The sequence below is a fragment of the Pteropus vampyrus genome, unplaced genomic scaffold (assembly GCF_000151845.1).
Source record: "Pteropus vampyrus isolate Shadow unplaced genomic scaffold, Pvam_2.0 Scaffold446, whole genome shotgun sequence".
Classification (NCBI taxonomy): Eukaryota; Metazoa; Chordata; class Mammalia; order Chiroptera; family Pteropodidae; genus Pteropus; species Pteropus vampyrus.
Window position 1 is genome coordinate 590,212 of NW_011889227.1, and position 15,356 is coordinate 605,567.

At 45.6% G+C, this 15,356-nt stretch overlaps 1 protein-coding gene across 1 annotated transcript in view; it reads left to right on the top strand.

Annotated features, from left to right (window-relative positions):
• The first annotated feature begins 3,088 nt into the window (after positions 1–3,088).
• PPP6R3 (protein phosphatase 6 regulatory subunit 3) overlaps positions 3,089–15,356 on the top strand; it is an 87,098-nt gene continuing 74,830 nt past the window's right edge. Inside the window, exon 1 of the mRNA XM_023524104.1 lies at positions 3,089–3,262. The gene's annotated coding sequence lies outside the window, so the exon portion shown is untranslated. The remainder of the gene's footprint in view (positions 3,263–15,356) is intronic.

Below are 15,356 nucleotides of genomic sequence, written 5' to 3' on the forward strand. Positions count from 1 at the left end.
ATGGAAGAAAGATATTAAATGAACAGCATTTTTTTTGAGATGCCTTGTAGACTGAGGTCCTACAGGATTTTTGGTTACTGTAATTGTCCATAGCTTGAGGCTTTCTCAGCAGTATTAAGGTAAATGAAGTGCCTGGGAGGATGGTTTATAGGTCTTCGTGTGTAGCGCCTGGTTGACGGTAGAGCCAGCTAGTACTGCGGTGACTTTAATATTCTGCTCACAGTTCCTAGTAAACATTGTGATTGTTTAACAGTATTACACGGGGCTACTTGGGGACATTTAGAGGGAGACACTTTTAAAATTTTAGTATTTTAAAGTATGATGCCTTTGCAGTCAGCCCTGTGTTGGATAAGAATATCATTGATGTTTTCATAATATAGAGATAAAGTTATTTGTTCACTGATAGTGCTATTATGGTGTCTCTTTCTGGGTGATTGTTAAGTATAGAATTAAAGCTGAGATAGAGGGATGACAGGGCCCTTTTTTCCTGTTTTCAAATAGAAAAAAGTTCAATTAACTAGAACTTTTCCGTCCTCTGAGGTATAATTCTGTGTGAATCAAGACCTTGAACCAGTATCTTCAATGGCAGCTGTCATCGGACGAGAAGAGAACATGTCGTGATTATATGCTCTTTTTTCTTTATAGGAGAGCTTCTGTTTCATGCCTGCATCCCACTTGATTCCTGCTAATCTGCTGATGCAGTGAATTGGAAGACAGCTGTTGCCAGGATAACCTGTAATGGGCAAGGAGCCACAGAGAAGAAAACATTTCTTTTAGTTTTTACACTTGGTTTGAAAGGTAAGACTATTAGGAGTATCGGGAGTTTCCTTCCATGAGTGACATCAAGGAAAGCAGTGTTCTGGCGTGAGACTCGAGTCTTGGTGGACTGGGGCTAGGTCACCTCTTTGAGCCAGGTACAGTATGGTTTTGTGGCACTGTGCTATTTTTAGGAAGTTAAATAGCAGGCTCTGTAATTCGCTCCAGCGTGTCTTACCGTCTTCAGCACCCATGTGAGTCCCAGTTTCCAGGGTGGATTGAGCTGGGCCCCGAGGACCAGCCAGGCCTAGCAAGCTGAAGCAGCATGCAGAGAAAGACAGTGCGTAGCCCCCGCTGCTGCTTCTAGGCCACCTGGGGCGTGTGCACGCGTGCGCGCGTGCGCGCGTGCTCGCTCCCTCGCTCCTTCTCTCCCTCTCCTCCTCTCCTCCTCCCCCCGCCCCGTGAGAGAGAGAGACTGAGATTGAGATTTGAGAGAGCTTGTCTTGTTTTACACCAGCCAAAGGACACCTGGCTTCTAGGCAGCCAGCTGACTCCTTTTGAGTCCTCGTTGCTCTCACTTTGGAACTCTTAACTGAAATTTTTTATTAAAGACTAGAGGTCGACTTTGCATATTTCACTTTTGGCTTGGTTGGCACTTAAGAGAAAGCAGCCCAATAGGGACTTTTGGGGGACGTGCTCACGTTCTTAATCCATTTTCATCTGCTCCACCGTTATCTCTACGAGGTGGGCAGAAACTCTTTAGTCATCTGCCTTTCAGAAGTCACCTGAGGAGTCCCTAGCTCTGCTGTGGCAGATCTTTGCTTCTAATCCCCAGGCTGTCCTTTCCTGGGCAGAAATACCACTTTACACGTGACCTCCTCGCCTCCAGCCCCCGCTGGGCGACTCTCTTCAGCCCTCTGGCCACCCTTGTGCTCACACTGTGAAATGAAGTTCCAGCTCCGTGCCCTGATACTCAGATTCCTACGTAAATCTTCTCACTTCTCCAGCTTCATCTCCGTGTTATTCTGCATAAATCCTGACAGGTAGAATTCCCTCTAAAGTTTTTATTCACCTCTTGGCACCTGTTTCATATGTGGTTTTTTGGTTTGTTTTGGTCATGGGATCGCTGTCTTTTCTTCTGGCCCCCCTGGTGGCATTGTGTGGGGAGGCAGGCTGGCAGGTTGGCACAGCTCTGCTGGGAGCAAGTGGGTGAAGTGGGTGGTCTCGCCTGGTGGGAGAAATTATTGCAGATCAGCTTTGAGGGTCCTGCAGCCACTCAGATATAAATGCCAAATCGTGTGTGTGTGTGTGTGTGTGTGTGTACACACATACATTTTGCGGAGTACATAACTATATCCGATTCTTGAAGGAGTCTGGGATGCTAACGCAACGATGGCGATGGGACTGGAATTACCTGTGACGTTTAGCAGTGCACTCTTTACACTAACGTGTTAAGCTTGTGTCTAAGGACGAGCGGCACATGGGGACACATGATCTATTGTTATGATTTAGAGTAAAAGTTTAGGCGACCAGTTATACTTTTTCAGGTGTATGTTCAAAATGCATTTAACTTAGAATTAAATATTTTCATTTTAACCTAGGTTTGTTACTGTTTTTGTTGATTCATTTTGTTTGTTTTAAGGCGCAGTTAGCATCATTTCTGTTTATTTGAGGGAAAACATTGAGATCACAATGTAGTGTCAGTTTTATGGAAGAAAGATATTAAATGAACAGCATTTTTTTTGAGATGCCTTGTAGACTGAGGTCCTACAGGATTTTTGGTTACTGTAATTGTCCATAGCTTGAGGCTTTCTCAGCAGTATTAAGGTAAATGAAGTGCCTGGGAGGATGGTTTATAGGTCTTCGTGTGTAGCGCCTGGTTGACGGTAGAGCCAGCTAGTACTGCGGTGACTTTAATATTCTGCTCACAGTTCCTAGTAAACATTGTGATTGTTTAACAGTATTACACGGGGCTACTTGGGGACATTTAGAGGGAGACACTTTTAAAATTTTAGTATTTTAAAGTATGATGCCTTTGCAGTCAGCCCTGTGTTGGATAAGAATATCATTGATGTTTTCATAATATAGAGATAAAGTTATTTGTTCACTGATAGTGCTATTATGGTGTCTCTTTCTGGGTGATTGTTAAGTATAGAATTAAAGCTGAGATAGAGGGATGACAGGGCCCTTTTTTCCTGTTTTCAAATAGAAAAAAGTTCAATTAACTAGAACTTTTCCGTCCTCTGAGGTATAATTCTGTGTGAATCAAGACCTTGAACCAGTATCTTCAATGGCAGCTGTCATCGGACGAGAAGAGAACATGTCGTGATTATATGCTCTTTTTTCTTTATAGGAGAGCTTCTGTTTCATGCCTGCATCCCACTTGATTCCTGCTAATCTGCTGATGCAGTGAATTGGAAGACAGCTGTTGCCAGGATAACCTGTAATGGGCAAGGAGCCACAGAGAAGAAAACATTTCTTTTAGTTTTTACACTTGGTTTGAAAGGTAAGACTATTAGGAGTATCGGGAGTTTCCTTCCATGAGTGACATCAAGGAAAGCAGTGTTCTGGCGTGAGACTCGAGTCTTGGTGGACTGGGGCTAGGTCACCTCTTTGAGCCAGGTACAGTATGGTTTTGTGGCACTGTGCTATTTTTAGGAAGTTAAATAGCAGGCTCTGTAATTCGCTCCAGCGTGTCTTACCGTCTTCAGCACCCATGTGAGTCCCAGTTTCCAGGGTGGATTGAGCTGGGCCCCGAGGACCAGCCAGGCCTAGCAAGCTGAAGCAGCATGCAGAGAAAGACAGTGCGTAGCCCCCGCTGCTGCTTCTAGGCCACCTGGGGCGTGTGCACGCGTGCGCGCGTGCGCGCGTGCTCGCTCCCTCGCTCCTTCTCTCCCTCTCCTCCTCTCCTCCTCCCCCCGCCCCGTGAGAGAGAGAGACTGAGATTGAGATTTGAGAGAGCTTGTCTTGTTTTACACCAGCCAAAGGACACCTGGCTTCTAGGCAGCCAGCTGACTCCTTTTGAGTCCTCGTTGCTCTCACTTTGGAACTCTTAACTGAAATTTTTTATTAAAGACTAGAGGTCGACTTTGCATATTTCACTTTTGGCTTGGTTGGCACTTAAGAGAAAGCAGCCCAGTAGGGACTTTTGGGGGACGTGCTCACGTTCTTAATCCATTTTCATCTGCTCCACCGTTATCTCTACGAGGTGGGCAGAAACTCTTTAGTCATCTGCCTTTCAGAAGTCACCTGAGGAGTCCCTAGCTCTGCTGTGGCAGATCTTTGCTTCTAATCCCCAGGCTGTCCTTTCCTGGGCAGAAATACCACTTTACACGTGACCTCCTCGCCTCCAGCCCCCGCTGGGCGACTCTCTTCAGCCCTCTGGCCACCCCTTGTGCTCACACTGTGAAATGAAGTTCCAGCTCCGTGCCCTGATACTCAGATTCCTACGTAAATCTTCTCACTTCTCCATCTTCATCTCCGTGTTATTCTGCATAAATCCTGACAGGTAGAATTCCCTCTAAAGTTTTTATTCACCTCTTGGCACCTGTTTCATATGTGGTTTTTTGGTTTGTTTTGGTCATGGGGCTCAGCCCTTCCCTTTCTCCACCAGGGGTGTGTTCTAACCTGTGGCCAAGGCCTCTTCGGTTTCCCACCTGCCAGACTGAGTGGACAATCCAGCCCCAGTCAGGTGTTCAGATTTAAGAAGTCGTTACCATGTGGTTGTGAACGATGATCCGACTGTCAGGTTTATTTATAATGAAGAAGATAGTTTGTAATGCACATGATCTGTTATTTTGCCTTTGTCATCAGTTGATTCGGAGCTGGGGGTAGTGGGAAGAAAGATACTAGGTTTGGGACCCCACAGAGACCTCCACTTTGAATTCAGTAGGTTATTTTAGACATATAGCATTATATTAGTTTCAGGTGTACAACACAGCAATTCGATACGTGTGTATGTTGCGGAACGATCACCAGTAAGTGTGCTTACCATCCATCACTACACAGCCACACCTTTTTTCTCTTGCGTTGAGAACTTTTAAGGTCTACTCTCTTAGCAGCCTTCAGCTATACTGTACAGTGTTGTTAACTGTGGTCACTATGCTGTCCACTGCATTCCATGACTAAACTTTGTAACTGGAAGTTTGTACCCTCTGATCCCCTCCACATTTTGCCACCTCCGTCATGTGGCTTCATTGCTGTTCCGTGTGTTGGATCTCATGACTTCCAGGGCTCAGCTCTGTTTCTATCTTTTTGTCAAAACTTTATGCATAGTTCCAGTTCCTTTGTTCCTTTGTGAACTCTGAGTATCTCATGAAATTATTTTAGGATTATTTCTTCTCTTAAAGTAGATTTTAAATACTCAGTGAGCAAGGAGTTCTTCCTTCTGATTTATGTCTTGAGTACTTTTTAAATGAGAATCATTAATTGGTGGTAGGAGTTAAAATTTCAGAGACATATCTCAGGATAACATTTTGAAGACTTCGTCTCTTTTTCCTCCTTTCTGTGTTTTTGTTTTGTTTTGTTTTGCTTTGCTGATAGAGACTCTGAGCTTTGGTAGCTTACAGAATAATTCCTTACCTTTGGCTGTGTTCCTCCCTTTGTTTACTTCCCTCTGCTCATCAGCAAGCTGTCCCACAATAGAATGGGTGACCCTTTCTCTTGGAAAGTTACCCAGAAGTCTCCAGGAGTCCTAGAGTCAGTGCCAGTGGTAGAGAAGGGTCCCAAAGATGAGCAGCACTGTCAGTAGAGGGTCCTTTAGACCAGGGGCCGGTTGTCAGACTAAACTTTTGTTACAGAGGCCCAGATAGTAAATTTTTAGGTTTTGTGGACCAAAAGGCAAGAAAGAGGGTATCATGAAGGTATGTAATATAACAAGAGAGATAACAATTTTTACAGATATTATAGATGCAATCAAAAATACAGAAATAATTGAGTTTAATTTTTTGTAATACAGATCTAATGAGAAAAATGGAATTCTTTTTCTAGGGGGATAACATTTCACATAAATAGTATCCAAAGTTAGAGGACCCCTCTCAGAATCTGTTGCAAATAATCATCTAATCTCTTAATGCTGATCTGTAATGAGACTTTCATGTTTCGCCTTTGAAAATATCTTTTTACACAGGTAGGTGCTGCCACATTCTGATACTCGTCCAGAAGCATATGATGTTAGTTGAGTATATTTGTCACTTGGAAGGCATTTTTAGAATTCTAGTAGCTTTTTCTCTTGATATTTGCCTCTTAACATGTAGATTAATTTTCAGTTGAAGATTGGACAAAAGCTCCTCAGTTGCATAACTAAATGGATTCTGAAGTAGGAAAATTTCCTTTGCGCTTGCAGTAAGGACTGCAAAATGCTGTTTAACTAGTTTGAGTTCAGAAAACACATCCACTGCAGATTTGCGTGGGAATGAGGATCTTTTTCTTTTAACTTCCGACAGCATAGGAAGTATATGAAGCAGCTTGAACTTAGTAGCTGGATGAAGTTAGTGTCGAAATTACTTTACCGTAGTGTGGGTTTTGCAGATCGGTGGTGTAATTTTAAGCTGTATTAGCCTTGTGATTTTAGGTTGACTTCATTAAGAAACACTAGGACTTCAGCAGAGGCAAATTTCAGAGCCATTCATTGTTCGGCAGTAGTGGTCGAGGGCTGTTCTCATTCAGAAAACTTTCAATTTTGGCCTTGAGCTCAAAAAGTTGCAAAAAAAAAAAAAAAAACCCTTGATGAGCCATCAAGCTGCTGGGTGATAGGACAGGTCAGGAACTAAGAATGGGAAAGTCCATGAGAATAAGTCAAGTTTATTAATGTCAGGTTAACGTTGACATTACCGGCTCAGTAACACATGCAGAATTTTAAAAATCTCCCAAAGTACCTGCTGATGAAAGTAGAAAAATGATAAGCTTTAAATCTTTTAAGTTTTCACAGCTTTTGTAAGTTTGCTGAGTTAGCCTTTTTTCTCCACATAATTTTAACCACCATTAGTTGAAGCGTGTCGTACAGAGTCTATTGCACGTTGTAGTGATTTCGTCTTTCCTCAGCCTCTCTGAAAACATTCTGCCTGTACTTGTTTCATGAGGACTAATCATAGAGGCTAATTCCTCATCACTCCAGACTCCTCAGGTAAACAGCCGAGCTGTCAGTCATATCTGTGAACTCATCAGGAATCGAGGAAAACTGTCACTGGCTTCCTTGCTTGGCTGGCGCGCCTTTGGAAACCAACTTTGAACCTTCATTTTCATTTTTTATTTGTGTAAAGAAATTCTCCTGTTACGAGATTCATTCCATTTTAAGTTTTCTAGGATTTCTGACTGTGGCTTTCTTGTGAGTCAGGAATATTGTGATGACTGCGTAGTTGGTAAAGCTAACGTAGAGTGTCCTCTTCAGCATAGGCGTGGTGCGATTGCGTAATAAACCCAGTGATTTGCCATGTGCTCGCATAACCGAACAGTCCACATCCCGTTGTGCCATAAAAGCCCAACATTTGTGGTCGTTTTCCTTTTCTCGTTTGGACACGTCGGGTCTGCAGGGTAATAATAAAATACTATGTTGCGGTACAGCACGCGGCACTGAGGACTCTGTTGCTTATAACTGTGTCACTGCCCAGCTGAGCCGAAGTGCAAAGTGATGGAGCACCACGTGCGGCCACAGGTATCCCACTCAGCCTTCGTAGAGTAAAGGAGGCCAGAGACCGTCTGCGAGTGAGTGGCGTGCCTGCGTGCCGGGAAAACTTTAGAGACACTAAAGTTGAATCTCATAGAATTTTCACAAGTCATGGAATATTGTTCATTTGATTGCTCCCATTCCCCACCTCCCCCCAAATAGTTAAGAATGTAAAAACCATTTTTTTGCTCAGGGACTGTATAAAGATGGGTGGCAGACCAGACTTGCCTGGCGGTCTTGGTACTCTGTCCCCAGGTGTCCCACGTTTCTGGAATTGGTTTGCATGCCAGTGGCAGAGAGAATGGGGTGTAAAGGTACCATTGTGGCTTTTGTCGTCGGTTGGTTGGTTTGGTTCGAATTTTCTGTTTCTTCGCTTGCTCGTTTTGTTTTGCACACAGAACTCTTAAGCGAATGCGGTTTCCTCTTTATACGTGGCTTGGCAGCTGGCCTGGTCTCTCTCGAGCTTGCATTCATACAGCCCTCCCTAAGTGCTGTTTCATGTTCTTTTCATAATTTTTTATTTCATCTTACATAGGTCCATAGTTTACATAGGTGTATAGTTTAAAAAGTCAAAGAGTATCACAAGATTTCTAACACAAAATAAACATCTCCTTTTTTCCTGTCCTGTCCCCTCGTCCTTGACTTACTCGCTAGGGGCTGCCGCCTCCACCTCTAAGCTGTTTGCTCATCTCTCCTGCCGTCTACGTTTTAAATCGCGCCTGTAGGTAGCTGTTTCTAATCCACCTGACTTCTGACTGTGAAGGTGAAGGTTTAGCTCTCATCTGCATAGCTCCTTCCCTCTCCCATCTCACAGCTCAGGGTAAAATGAATATTCAAAGTATGTCTATTTCGGTTAATTTTCCCTAAATCTTTGGCTTAATTTGCACAATTCTCCTCCGCATGGTCACGTGTGTCTGCAGCACATCTCCTTGGACACACCCTTTGCAGAGCTTGGCCCTGCGCCTTCCTCCGGGCTGGCTCATCTTGACTTTGTAGCCACAGGTGTCCCCCTCACCTTTCTTCTGGGCGTCGTCTTTGTGTGCTGCGTCCCTGGTTTCGTGTATTGCGTGTCTGCCCTCGTGGCTTAGCGCCGTGCTTTGGCGAAGCCCGTTCTCCAGTAGCTTGCTGAGGACGTCTGCATGAACCTTTCAGACCTTCCACGTCCCAAAACGTTCTTTCCTAGGATCGCTATTGAGGAAGCTGCTGTCATTCTGCTTTCCATTCCTTTTATAAATGTGTTTTTCTCACTGGGTGCCGTGGGAGTTCACACCGTGCTGTAGGGGGTCTGTGTCACCTCTCACCGTGGTGGCGTGTGTGCAGGTCCTGAGGGCAGAGAAAATTTTACGCTTGGAGGTCATTTTTTAGAGGGGTTGGTTTTGTATTTATAGTATGTTGTTCTAAAACTTCTGTTACTTGGATGTTGGACTTCCTGAATTATTTCTTCACTTTCTGTCTCCTCGGAAACGTGTTGGCGTTCTCCTTGGCTGCTGTTGCGTCTTCTTTGTCCTTAATTTTGTTAGAGAGTTGCCAGAGCAGCGGCGAACCAGGTGGGCTTCAGCCCTCCGAACTCCTGGACGGTCGCGTCCACCTGTTGTGATTTCTCGTTGAGATGCCCCGTCGGCCCAGGTGTAGCCACGCCTTGTGGATCAGTTGAACTCTGAGATTTATCAGACACCACGGGTGTCACTCAGAGTGGCCTTCCTCTCCAGAGCGGAGACTCCTGGGCCGTCGCCCCCACGGAGGGCTCTGCAGGCTTCGCCGGGGCGCCGCCAGCCTTGGGGCCTCGCTCGCGTTCGTGGCCCCACCTTTAGCCCCGTCGTAGCAGCTCTTGCCCACTCGCAGGTAATCTGTACCTGTCACTCACTGGCTCTCGTTTCATCCTTGGGAGCTGTATGCACGGCGGTATGGGAGAGCTTCAGGATGGTCACAGCCGCTTACTTTATCCCCACGTGGTGAGTCCTGTTGCCACCCTCCTCATCTCCTTGATGCCATTTGGTTGGCAGTGTCCTCCTCCCCAGAGTGGGGTATGATGTTGCCTGGCATGAGGTGACCTGCCGGGACAGGCCGCAGTGCGGTTGGCGCCTGCCGTGGGCCCGGACACGACTCATCAGTGACTACGCTGAAACTGCTTTGCTTGTTAGTCACACCATAACGTGACTACGTTGAGCTTGCGATCAGCCAAACTCTTTGGACTTGTTTCTTTAGTCACTTTAACAGTTTTCTTACAGTCTTTTTTCTTCTTAACTCCCCAGACTCACTTTAAAAAAAAAAAAAAAAACTTCTTAGTAGTAAAATAAGTCACGCTTTGCATATACTTGGACTGAATTTTTTGCAATTGTGGAATTTATACACAGGAATTATGCACATGCGAGTCTTCATGAGAATTTGTGAAGGACACATTACTTGCTCTGTTGTGGGCCAGGTGACACTTGATTGGCAGTTGGCTTTTTAAATATAAAAGTAAAGTGGGTGATAAGATCACATGCTTTGCCCTGCCCTGCCCTTCGCACCTTAGCGGTATGTTTGGGTCAGCCCCAGCGTGGGGGTGGGCATTGCGTTCTGAGGGTCTTGTATTTCCCAGGCAGCTCAGAATCCCAGAGGCAGGCCATCAGTTTGGATCATCTGGTGCCAGAGTGCAGCTAGGGATGACGGGAACGTGAAGAGTAGGCTCGGAGGAGGCAGAGTTGTGGCTGAAGTGGGAAGAGGAGTGTGGTTGCGTGTGAAATCTCCCAGGGGACACCTCGGATTTCAGAGTGGAGGCCGTTGCGGGGCCTTGGCGTCTTTGGTGAGTTCTTGAAAGGGGCTCTGGATTCTTCCCTTTGTGCTCATCTCTTCCCAGTCCGTCTTTCTCGTCGTCACTTCTGTATTTGAACTGCTGCTCAGTTGCCTTGTCTCACCTGCTTCATCGTTTATGTCTTAGTGTGGCGCGAGTTCCTGCAGCGTCCCGCCCTAGTGGCCTGGTCTTCAGCACTCCCTTCTAGCCCACATGCCAGTCACCTGCAGACACTTGGCCACACCCAGGCAGGTTAGTCCTCTTTCCTCCCCAGCCTCCGTAGGAGTCCAAGCTGTGTTGAAAGTATACTTGCCACAGCATAAATGTCATCTCTATTTCGCTTTTCCTCTGTCTCTATTCAGAATTGTTTCTTTCTGTGCGTTACTGAAATAACACTGCTTAATCTTCATACAGATACTTTCATGTACGTTTATCTCAGAGCTCACCAGCTCCCTCCTCGCGTCTGCTGCAAGCCTGCACTGCTCTGCTGCGCGTTCACGCGTGGCCCTGTGTCGCCCGGCCGTATTCCTAGCACCCTCTGAAAGGCTCTTTCTCCTGGTCATCAGGACGTTGTCCCTGCCATGAATTTCCTGAAGCTGCTGGGCCTTTCCGCCCTCTGCGCTCGCAGGCTCACCTGTCCCGGCCGCGAGTACTGAATCTCGCCTGTCTTTTGAGGCCCAGCCGAGGCCTCACGTATAACAAGAGTCTCTGGCCGAGCTCCCTTCCGTTGAGCTCCCTTTCTGCAGAACAGGCTTGGCCTTTATCTGTTGTTCTCTGTATTTTCTCTCTTTTCAGTTTTATTGTATTCTTCAAGGGTAGGGGCCATTTATCAGGTTAGTCGTGTATTCATCGGTACAGTGCATATCAATGCTTCACAAATGCCTGTTGATTAATATGGCGCACATTAAGTGGATTTTAGTCCTTTATTTACCACTCTCAAAGGAAAGCTGAAATATCAAAGAAATTGCAAAGTAAAGCTGGGAAGGATTCTGGAACATGCAGACGGTAGAAACGTAATCGTTTTTGCATGTCTTTGGACAGAAGCAGTTGCGGAGCCAACACCGTAAAAGTGGCTCTGAGTCCGTGTTGCCTTTCCCTCTGAAGACGAGGTCCTCTCTGTGGGGCGCTCTGGCGCCTGATTAATTAGTCCGGCCTTTGGGTGGAGGTGGGGGCGACTCAAGTGGGTGCCTTTTCTGAGAATGGAGAAGCAGCTCCTGGGTGGACTTGCCCGTCTTTCCTTACCTTTTCCTTAGTATTAGTGAGACCTGCCTTCAGAGGCCAGCTGTGACTCCTCTGTGTCCATGTTTCTGCCTCTTCATGTGAAAATTAAGATGTTTGCCGGGGCATCGAGCTTTGCCGTCAGGAGTAAAGGGTTTACCGTTATGATGCTGGGAGGTGATAGAGTGACTCTGCATTCTCCTATTTATAGATACTTTCCTCTCTGTCCCCTTCTTAGAGGCATGCCACTTCAGTGTGCCGAGTGAGCAACCACCAACCTTTCTTGAGCCCAACAGTTCCCCATCTGGGTTTTGTCAGACACGGCCCAGCTATAAACTCCTTGCACACGCGAGCCCAAGCCCCGGGAGGAGGCCCGAGGCTCCAGGGGTCTGGACACAGGCCGGAGCAGGTGAACCAGTAAGAACAGCTTTTTGCAGCTCGCCGTGTTCAATAGATCCCATTCCCAGGCTTCTTGTAAACTCGGCCAGAGTTTGGTGTAAGCTGCCTGCTGCTGGTGGGGTAACCAAGCAGTTTGTTTTGAATCTAAATGGAGGCCATGAAGCTCAGTTTTCTTCAGGACGTCTGGGGAGTCTAGTTTTTTATTTTAATACATTAATCAAACATCATTGTTTCCCAACACATTCGAGTGACCTAGGCATACTTTTTCTTCTTTACAATATTTTTGAATTAGCATAGAAAGCGAAATAACTTCCCAGAGGCATGTGCTTGTTTTAAAATGTGAGCAGGTCTGTCTAAGCTAGTAAAGGGCCGCCCGTGGCTCTCCTGGTTTAAGATCCAGCCCTTCTCCGTTATTTCAGGGCGAAGAGTTTGAAAACTTCCCTTTTATTCCTACAAATATTCCGAGCTTTAGAGGCTAAAAAACAGTTCTGGTTTTCTCGTGACCTCCTTTTCTGAGTTGAAGAATGTTCAGTCGCTATATATATACAAAAGAATAAACCTGATTTTCTCATATATGTTTATATTTTAGAAGAAAGGAAATTGTGGCTCCTAGGTTCTCCCTCTTCATTCCCCGCTGGCTGTTGTGTGGGCAAGGTGGTTAGCTGTTGACTTTGGCCTTGGAAGGAGCTGAGGGAGGGGAGCTATTTTAGTTCCATGAGAGAAACTTTGAATCATAATTGTGGTAATCATGTAATTGGAGCTGTCCTGTCCAATACAGCAGCCATGGGCCACATGCAACTTTTTTTTTTTTAACCTCGTTAGATGTCTTTATTACAAGGGTTGTTATTCCTTTACTGCCTCCATTTTACAGAATGGGTTTTTCTTTTATTTCCTGAACTAAGAACCCTGTCTGAACACACCTTGCAAGTAGGTTCATTAGAAACATCTTTATTAGAGGTGTTATAAAAACATCACTACATTAAAAAACATTACAGCATGGGTATTACTTATTTGAATGCTGCTTGTCAGTTGCTTTATTAGAATCATGTGACTCTTGAATACTTGAAATGTGGCTGGTACAAATTGAGATGTACTACAAGTGTGAAATGTACTGGATTTTGAAGACTTAGTACCAAAAAAAAATTGCATGTTGAAATAATAATGTTTGGATAAAATATACGATGAAAATTTATTTCATTGGTTTCTTTTACTTTTTTGGTGTGGCTGTTAGAAACTTTAAACTTAGATGTGGCTTTAGTGACATTTGTCTTCGACAGTCCCTACTTGGGTGATACCGGGGCCAGTGCCCTCTAATAGTGCTGAGAGAAGGGGGCCTCTGGGCAGTGCCGGGGGAGACTTGAGGTGTACAGGAATTTGACCTTGGGCAGTGTGTGCTGGCATGCCTCTGTATAAGATCGTGAAAAAATTATATTACATATATTCCCTTCATAGAACATTTTGAAGAAATAGTATTAAAAATTTATAACACATTTTGTTGTTTTAACTCTTTCCCATGTGTTATCTTAGGTAGAAGCAGCTGCTTCTATTTTTATAATTCATACTTCATATGTTTAGGTAATTGTGACTATTTCAACCAGAAGTATCTTATGCACGTTTATTGCAAGACTGTAGTACGACAGCAAATATTCATTTAGGATTTGGAATCTTGGGGCATCCCAGTGGGGCCAGTTATGAGGCGGTATAGATGGGGCTGGCTTCGCGGGTATGTGCAGCCTCACAGGGCTCTGTGGCCAGCAGCATTTGCTTCAAGCTCGGCTGTTGCTGTCTGGAAATTCTTTATAATCTTTGAGTCTTTTTTGGGGTCTCTGGACCCAGCCAGTCTCGGTTCCAGGTATTCCACAGTCGGTAGCGGTGTGCAGACTTGGGGTTTTGCAGAGCACAGTCTATCCTACTTGGATAGAAAATTGCTAAATTTAAGCAGAGTTAGTTTCTTTGCATAGAAGATTTTGAATTTTAATTCAAGTTCTTCCTTGTCATTCTCAGTTTGTTTCTCATTTGTAGGTAAGATGATGAGGAGTTTCTCCCTTCAGAGTTCTAATAGTTTATCTGGTAGCATGTTTGTGGGGTCATTTTTGGGGGGCGCCGTCATAAAGTGATGTATTCCATTAATGTCCTCTTTGTCCTGTTGGAAAAAAACCCACTTATATCAGCTCATCCACAGGGGGTTTCTGAATTAACGCAGCCACGCGTTTGCATAGTACGCTTTTCCTCTGTTTCTGATGGCTGCGTAATTATTTGAGCTACTTACTGTGCTTTGGTACAGATGGTCGGCGGAGGCTTCAGTCCAGGGCCGCAGTGGTAGCAACCGGGGAGCTCACTGGAGATGCTCGGGCCCAACCCCCTGTTTACTGCGTCAGAGTCGGAGACCGTTTTAACAAGACCCCTGGGTGTTCCCTGTGCCCGTGAAAGTCTGAGCGGCACTGGGCTGAAGCTCGCTGACTTCAGTGGTAGGCACTGCACAGTAGCTTCCGTTCGCCGAGCCCCTGTATGTCCCAGCGCGTGTCTGGGCCTTTCTCATTGGCTCCTTCCAGCCAGTCCACCTGGGAGGGGCCTGAGGCTGGGAGAGGTGAGGCAGCTTTCCCAGGCTTCAGGGCCGGCCAGTAGTGAGCCGGCTTGGAGTCAGGCCTGTTGAGATGCTCAGTAGTCCCCACAGGGTTTGCGGGGACGTAGTGTGTACTTGGTGAAAGCCCACCCACGGTGGGGCCCTGTTGAATGTGCTCTCCCCGCAGCGCCTTGGCACGCTCAGCGGAGGGCCTGGGGTTCTTGTCATACTTCTCGCATCGTCGTGCCAGTCCTGTGTCGTGGAGACAGGGTAGCACCTTTTTGTTCAGAAACAGAGTCACTGCCTGCCTGCTGGGAACTAAAGTTACCATGGCCCAGATTGGGCTACTGAGAAGGGTGGTATTTCGGTAGTTGCGGAGGACCTCTAATGACAGCAGTCGACTTGAGGTGACTAGGGTTAGGGATCCCTTGCTTCTATTCTGCACACATAAGATGGTAATTTTCACTTGTGTCTTAAGTTACAGGGAAGGTACAAAGCAGCAGAGGTCGTCGTCTGTGGCTTCAAGTGGTGGGTAGCTAGCTCCCTGGTGACCTGCCATCTAATCTTCAGCCTTTTTGGAGAAAACCCTATTTTTGAGCTGCTTAATTAAGATATAGATAGGGTTTGAATTCTTAGGTGTATTTGTTTACGAAAAATGAGCTGTCGAAGTTCTCCCTCCTTACAGTTTTTCTGAGTATCTTAGAATAGTTGTACTTTTTAAAAGAATTCCAGTTTACCTTGGGACTCTGGGCAGTTGATCTTTGTACCTGTGAGTTCACCCCGAGCTTGCTTCTACTTCAAAGGGCATAAATAGAAGCCAGGGCCAAGCCAGCTCCATTCGCTTCCAGTCAGTTTGCTGTTTGGCTAAAAGATAAGACACATAACGCTTGTTTCAGGAGTCTGCTGTGGTTATATTTTATTTTTAAGTTTGCAATACCCAATGTAAAGAAAATGAACTGTGGCACTGTATATTTCAAAGTGTT